General features: G+C 32.8%; 1 long non-coding RNA gene across 1 annotated transcript in view; it reads right to left on the reverse strand.

Annotated features, from left to right (window-relative positions):
* Positions 1-7,819: 7,819 nt before the first annotated feature.
* The window catches only part of LOC106099570, a 2,651-nt gene continuing 2,358 nt past the window's right edge, over positions 7,820-8,112 (reverse strand). The window contains exon 3 of the long non-coding RNA XR_001225388.1: positions 7,820-7,863. This is a non-coding gene — a long non-coding RNA (uncharacterized LOC106099570). The remainder of the gene's footprint in view (positions 7,864-8,112) is intronic.

Here is an 8,112-nt window from a genome sequence, read left to right on the forward strand (position 1 = left end):
ATACGGACAATACTTTGCTACATTAACTAAAGTAAAAAGTCTTCTGTTATTGTTTTTTTTTATACAAAAAAGGTGGCAAACGAGCAAGTGGCCACCTGAATCCGCCAAAATGGCGAAGCGACCGCTGCCCATAAACATCCGCAATTGCAGATGCGCTGCCTACCCTAAATCGACGAAAGAGGAGAAGCACGTAAAGAGGATATTTCCCCATCCTATGCGTCTCCTCCACCGTCAAATCCACTTTCCCATCCATCCTTTTCTTAAAGAAAAAGGTGGGACGGGAAAGGGACTAAAATTGGGCTTCCGGCACCACACTCATCAGACGAAACGCGGAATTGCTCCCACTTCACGCCTGTCTTCTGTGTTGTCGTGGTATTGCACCGGGCGAGCCGACCTATTCGTGCAAAGATTCTAAAGCAGGCTCTACAACTGTCGAAATTAGTGTCGTCAAGATGACTTTTATTATTGTTCTTACAAAATTAAATTACCCTTACTGGAATTAGTAGGAGTATTTCGTGTAATGTAAAAATAATCACATCTTAAAATGTTATAATCGGTTTATCTTTTATTGACAAAAATATACCAAAGTGTGTATAACGATGATAAATTATTGTAAGTAAAAAGCTTTATCGAGCAAGTTGAATAAAAAAGCTTATCGAATAGAATGTCGTTACTAGAGCTTTTACGATAGCTTTGACGATACGTCCTCGTAGTAAGGTTCTAACGAGGACAGATACAAGTTATTTTTGACTTAGTAGATTGATCTTGAAAATATACTTTTTTAGGTTTTAAAATTTTTAATGTCATTACAATTTGATTGTTGGTTCCAAATAACTTTTATTACCGAAATCATTATAAAAAATCGATGACTAAAACAGTATCTTTTAGCGATTAAATTAGATTACATTTATTATTTACGAGCTGTTGCCCGCAACTTCATCCGCGTAGTATTAGAAAACATACGAACTATATAAATTACAAATAACTACGTATCCCTTGGGAACCGGACAATTCTCGGGGATGAAGCTTATCCCATGTGTACTCCAGACTTTGTTTTATATCTGTGCCAAATTTCAATAAGATAGGTTGAACCGTTGCAGAATGATCGAGTAAACTTTAAAAAACTAAATTAATGAATCCCACGGGAACCGTAACTATTCCCGGGATAAAAAGTAGTCTATGTGTTCTTCCCGACTATGCTCTAAATCTGTGCCAAATTTCATGTTGATCCGTTCAGCCGTTTAGGCTACAAACGCTAACAAACATCCATCCATCCATCCATCCATCTATCCATTCATCCATCTAAACTTTCGCATTTATAATATTAGTAAGATTATCATTGATTTATTTATATCTATAATTGAAATTTTATGGTATGTGATATATATGATATATATATTATATCATATACTAAGTGGTTATCACCAATAAATAAAATAAATAAATAAATTAGGGCTACGTAGATTTAAATTTTTCAATTTACATTCAGTGTTAGGATCATTATAGCATTAATTAAAATGAACTATAACAAAGCTTAGTTCTATTCGAATTGAGTTAACAATCCGGAGTTACAATAACGAGTGAAACAAAAGAGCTTTTAGTGGATTAATGAGAGTTGCAAAGTACGCACGTAACTAGACTGAAGTTAACGACTCAACTTTCAGCGACAACCATAAAAGTGGTAGAACAGTACTTAATTTAATAGTTTCTTTCGTATTATAGGAATTTAAATAATTTTTAGATTAACTATAGACAAATAAAATAAAAGAAAATAAGATAAAATAATGTTTGATTCTTGTCAACACTACAATTATGAAACAAAAAAAGTCGGCGTGAAATTAAAAATACATAGCATGCAAACATTCGCCTGCGACTCCGTCCGCGTGGAATTAAAAACAAACAAAAATGAGTAGCTTTCATATGTGTTCCTCCAGACTATCATCTACATCCACACCAAATTTCATCGAAATCCGTGGAGCCGTTTAGGCTACAAACCCTAACAAACATCCATCCATCCATCTAAACAATACATTTATAATATTAGTATGAAGTATGATTAAGTATAAACTATATTGTATGTCTCGTAGTGTATAAAAAACAAAAGAAGGATATACCTCTATTCGAATTTAGAACGTAATTTAAAACAAGGGAATAAATAAAACGGCAGTAACTGGCACGTTTCAATAGTAACTTGATCCGCGACTGGAGTATTAGCCGACGAAGCGAGTACGTTGCATACAAACAGAGCTGTTTGTAATGCAATCGAACTTGGATTAACCGTAGCCGAGTCGTAGCGGAGCCGTAACTGAGCCGTAGCACGCATACTTGTATCTACGTAAATTGAAATTCCAAGATTGTGATATCTTCACAAAGTATTTGCATTTATATTGTATTAGCTTTCGCTCGCGACTCCGTCCGCGTGAAATTAAAAGAAACAAAAGTGAATAGCCTATGTGTTCTTCCAGACTATCCTCTACATATATGCCAAATTTCATTGAAATCCGTTCAGCCGTTTAGGCTACAAACTCTAACAAACTCTAATCTATCCATCTATCCATCCATCCCTCTAAACTTTCACATTTATAATATGAGTAAGATAGCTTTACGATTTAATAACATAGAAAGTTGATTTGGATTCTTAGATGATACCATTTAACCGTTACTGAATATCGTTTAAAATACTTTTGTTTTAATCGTGGCCAACAACAATAGCAAATCCATCAATGTGTGCCACATGCGAAGTGCCTGATTACATACGAGTAAATAAATCTTCGGTTCGTCTATAGATTTCTGTTATTAAGTTTTAGGCGATCTTACTTTTAATTATTTTTAGTTGTAACAACTGGGGTTCCATTGCTTATATAACCGTAACATAAGGCTTTATAGCTTTTACAAAGTAAGGAAACTGATCTACGTTTATATAATTTATGTGTTTAATTTATATGACAGTTGGCAGTATTGCCTTTTAAAAGAAGAAATTAATAAAGAAAATGGAAATCCCACGGTAAAGATTTCCCTCGAGAAATTAAAGATGTACGTTTCCTACAATTAAAACAAAAATGGATGCGTTTTAAGAATTAATATAGGAAAGAAAGGACTAATAATGCAAAATGAATGTGAAATTTTATCAGTCCTTTTTACATTCTTGTGACATGATACTTTACAAGAGACTAGCTTTTGCGCGCGAATCCGTTGGCGTGGAATTAAAAAAAAAACAATAGCATGTATGTATTCTTCCAGATTATCGACTACATCTATGCCAAATTTCATCAAGATCCGCTTAGCAGTTTAGGCTACAAACTCTAATAATCTAAATCTAAATTTTCGCATTTATAATATTAGTAAGATTGGCTGAAACAAGATACAACATTTCTCTTAAATTTAATAGAAATTCAATTTATCCAGCAAGAAATAGGGATCGCAACTACAAAGTAATTTAAAAGAACTGTAGCCGCTGTCCGAGGGGAAACTTCCAGAAATAAATCTAACAATTGATTATGTTACTGAGAAAAGGATTAAAGTTCCTTAAAACTATAGATTGAATTCTCCTGCGTGCGTCCTTTTTATGTAGTTAGAAAAACTTATCCCATTCAAAACTGTTGCTTATTGTATGAAAATTTCTATACGCTTCGTTTATTTACACAAAACTAATTTATATCACTAACAAATTATAACCTTTTACATTATTCTATACGCTTCGTTCTATATTATTTAAGCTTTTACTAGCTTTCGGCCGCGACTCCGTCCGCGTGAAATTAAACAATAAACAAAGGTAAGTAACCTATGTGTTCTTGCAGATTATCTACAGAGATCCGTTCAGCAGTTAAGGCTACAAACTCTAACAAACATCTATCTAAACTTTCGCATTAATAATATTAGCAAGAAGTAAGTTATCCTGCTGTATGCTTCGTCTTTGCTATGCTTGTATACATGGATTTTATTCCGCTGTGTTTGATGTTACGTCAAGTAAATTATAAATTATTACGAAAAGCTTTTTGTATGTGACGTGATAGTGCTTCTCTCCTAACAGTGTTATACTCATTATTCTTTAAACATAATGGAATTAGCTAATGGAGAGGACCACTAATGCTACTCAAGAAGCTCTGATTCATTTATGTTTACCTTTCGTATAGTTCTTAGAATCATAGTGTTTAAGAAACACTATCTATATCTATCTACCTATTATTTCTATTACTATTATAAAGAGAAAAGTTTTTTTTGTTTTTGGATTTTTGTACGTAATGAAATAGCTGAATAACTACTGGGCCCCTTTTAAAAAACTAGAAAGGAAATTTATCTGTGATTAACACAGACTATATTTTTTTTTATTTACTGGTTTCATGCGGTCGAAGTCGCTTGCAACAGCTAGTTTCTAAGTACAATAATTTTAAGTGATGCTACCGTTATTAAGTTACTATGGATTTTATTTTTATTATGTTAAAGGTTGTGGAAGGTTACAATCTTTCGATACAATATCTTTTAAAATAACATTTTTTTCTACATAATTATGACAACAAATTTGTTTGTATGTAAAAAGAAATGTTTACTTCATTTTCCGAAAAGTTTTTGGAAATACTGTGAGCTATTAACTTATTTCGACACATTAACACAATCTTGTTCAACAAAAACTTGCAAATCAGCCCAAAGTCTACGCAACATAAATTACTTTTTCTTTTAGTCTCTGAATATTCTTTTGTTTTAATTACTTGCTTCATTGAACCTTTAACAGGCGAGCTTTTAGAATAAAATAGACTCAATTACAACGCTGATTCTTTATATTCAATCATACTAATATTATAAATGCGAAAGTTTAGATGGATGGATGTTTGTTAGAGTTTGTAGCCTAAACGGCTGAACGGATTTCGGTGAAATTTGGCAAAGACGTAGAGGATAGTCTGGAAGAACACATAGGCTTACTCAGTTTTGTTTTTTTTTTAATTCCACGCGGACGGAGTCGCGGGCGAAAGCTAGTATTCAATAAAGAATATTAATATCATACAACAATACTAGCTTTCGCTCGCGACTCCGTCCGCGTGGAACTTATTAAAACAAATTCAAGTAGCCTATGTGTTCTTCCTATATCTATGCCAAATTTTATAGAAATCCGTTCAGCCGTTTAGGCTACAAACTCTATCAAACATCCATCCATCTAAACTTTCGTATTTATAATATTAATATGAAGTATGATGTGATGTCAACGTGAAAATATATTCTTACAATGTTCTAGTGCTCGTGGAAAGGAAATTTACATTTTTAAATTATTTCGATGAGCAAATTTGTGGAGTATCAAAAAATTGATGGAATTACCTATTACGGTGTCATTTCCCCTTGATTAAAGTTTGCTTTGAAGATTTGAATTTAGATTGAATTTTTACGTCACCTACAAATTCGCGTGACTTGGATGAAATTTAAATATCAAAAGGGATATTAAAAGGTTTTCAATTTTTTGTATTATCGACTTTTACTATTATTGACGTTTATCGGACATTAGGATTGACTGAAATTACATACCGATTTATCGACTTAAAGATGTCAATTAGAATTATATTATATCCCTTGCCAACGGAAACATTTAAAACGCAACTAATTTTTATATTTAAAAATAAATTTCATCACTATCTCACACTCACGCTCGGACCTTACTCTAAGTTAGGAACCACGCTGGCCTAGAGCTGGTTGGTTGACTACAAACAATATCTCTGAATTTCTTCATAAATGTGCTGGTTGCTTCATGTTTTTATTCTCTGTTAGAAACTCCAAATATGATTTTATAAAAGCTCTAAAATCATTTTATATAGGTTTACAAACTAGAGCACAAATGTTTGTTTTCAATCGCATTTGAGCTTAGAGGGTCAAAACTTGTAAGACGTATACGAGCGTATCCCGAATTCACAATATAAACTCTCGATTCTATACACAATCTTTTACAATAACAAGATCCTCATTTGTTTTGTATTTGCGGATTACGTGCGAACTTCACATAAGGGTGGGAATACAAGCTACTGGCGTACACATGCCAGTAAAACGAGACTAGACGTGTCAGTGTAAACCATGATACACCCCTCGACTTTAACCTCAACTTCCCAAAATCAAATATCGTGTTTGATGTTTGTCAGTACATAATAGCTGGCACATGCTAGTAGCTTGCATGCAAGTATGCCAGCTACTATCAGTCAAACAGTATCTTGAGTATATAAAGCCTAAAGCAAACTCGTACCTAAATACATCAAACTTCGTGAATTTAAGGTAGTAATAAAGCAACGTAAAGAAAATAAACTTGAAAAGAAACCCCTTGATAGAGTTGTAAACAGAACTAACGAACAAACAAAAAAGCGAAGTTCAAACATCGTCAAAGTAAAGGAGCATGTTCACGGAAAATTCTACACTAACACAAATATAGATAAACCGTCAAATGAGGAACAAACAGACAAAAATGCTTAGTACATTTGATACCAGAAATATTTATAAATTGGACTTTAATTTGCTTAGTATTTTAGTAACTTTAGCTTGTAAAAACGTCGACTTATGTTACTGACAATCAAAATTATATTACGCCTAAAACGCATGCTTGTTTTCTAATAAAAATAGCTGTAAATACTATAAAATATTACAATAGGTTCCAAAGCACGTCTTAATATATTATTTATTACGCGCTCGCGAAAGCGGAGAGGATGGATCTCGTAAACGAATTCGCAATCTTCTATGTATTGAATTTATCCGAGGAAATATGAATTTTAAAACTTGTTTCCTCCAAGTAAATCTTCGTTGATCCAATATTTGCTAAACTTATACTGAAGTTTCAGCTCCATATAGCCGTTATTGAAAATCAGAATCAACATTACATTCCTTTTAATTTCACATTAGGTCAAACGTGTCTTACATGTGTTAAATAATACTACTGACAGTACGATAATGTCTTGGGAAGGGAATTTAATTCTTTAACTTTACTCATGAAGACAAAGGAAAAGTGTTCAATCGGTAAACAATGTATCAAGTTTTTCCTTACTTGTAAACTTAACCGTAGATATGTGATGTGAAACATCATTTTGTCACATCTGTGACAGATATTGGTAATGCTATCAAACGTAAACGGCTGTTACGGTATTATACTTTGTAACGTATTGACATCTTAAATATTCCTTTTTGTGTATTCTTTACTTTTAAAGCCTACATCTCTTGCCAAAAAAGATCGATGACCTTGCAGATCAAATTTTCATCTGAAAAGCGATGAATTCATGACAAGGAAATAATGGGAAGAGGATATTTTATAATACAACCAATCTTAATACAAATAAAACTAAATAGCGTAGTAAGTCAAGTATGCGGAAAAACAAACACATAAAAATAAACTTGGAAAGATAAAGAAATGACAGAAGAAATATTACTTATCCATTCAAAGACTACATTAACTTTATAGTTATTACTAACGACTCTACTTTTCATGGCTGTAAAGTCTTAACTTTGATAAATAATCGATTTAATCGTCGGAGAGATTTCCCACAGTTTATCCGAATGTCTTGTAAGATCTAATACCGTTCCTTATGATCTCGAGTGATTTGGAGGGTAAAGATCACTTAAACGCAGTATACGCATAATTACTCTCAGGCGCTCCCTACTTAATTCTTCCTTAATTAATTCCCTCATAAAATGTCGTGTGCTTTATGACACAAACACGCGTGGGGAAAATTACGAGCAATCATTTGCTGTCGTAGTCAACGAGAATCGTAATTATTTAGAGATCTTGCATTTGATATTCCATTTGCTTTCTGTATTTGATGTTTTTCAATACCATAGACGCTTCTTTATCAAGTCGCAGTTTCCTGTAGTTATTATATTTAAGTCGTCTCTCCCCAAAGTCCTTGACTGTAAATAATTTATTTTTTTATAGAATCACACAAATTATACTAAAATTATAAATGCGAAAGTTTAGATGGATAGATGGATGTTTGTTGAAGTCTGTAGCCTGAACGGATTTCTACGAAATTTGGTACAGATGTTGATGATTGTTTGGCAGAACATAGGCTACTCACTTTTTGACCGACTTCCCAAAAGAAGGAGGTACTCAATTCGTCTGTATGTTTTTTTTTTTTTTTTTTTTTTTTTTTTTTTTTT

Source organism: Papilio polytes, unplaced genomic scaffold (assembly GCF_000836215.1).
Source record: "Papilio polytes unplaced genomic scaffold, Ppol_1.0 DF824102.1, whole genome shotgun sequence".
Taxonomy (NCBI): domain Eukaryota; kingdom Metazoa; phylum Arthropoda; class Insecta; order Lepidoptera; family Papilionidae; genus Papilio; species Papilio polytes.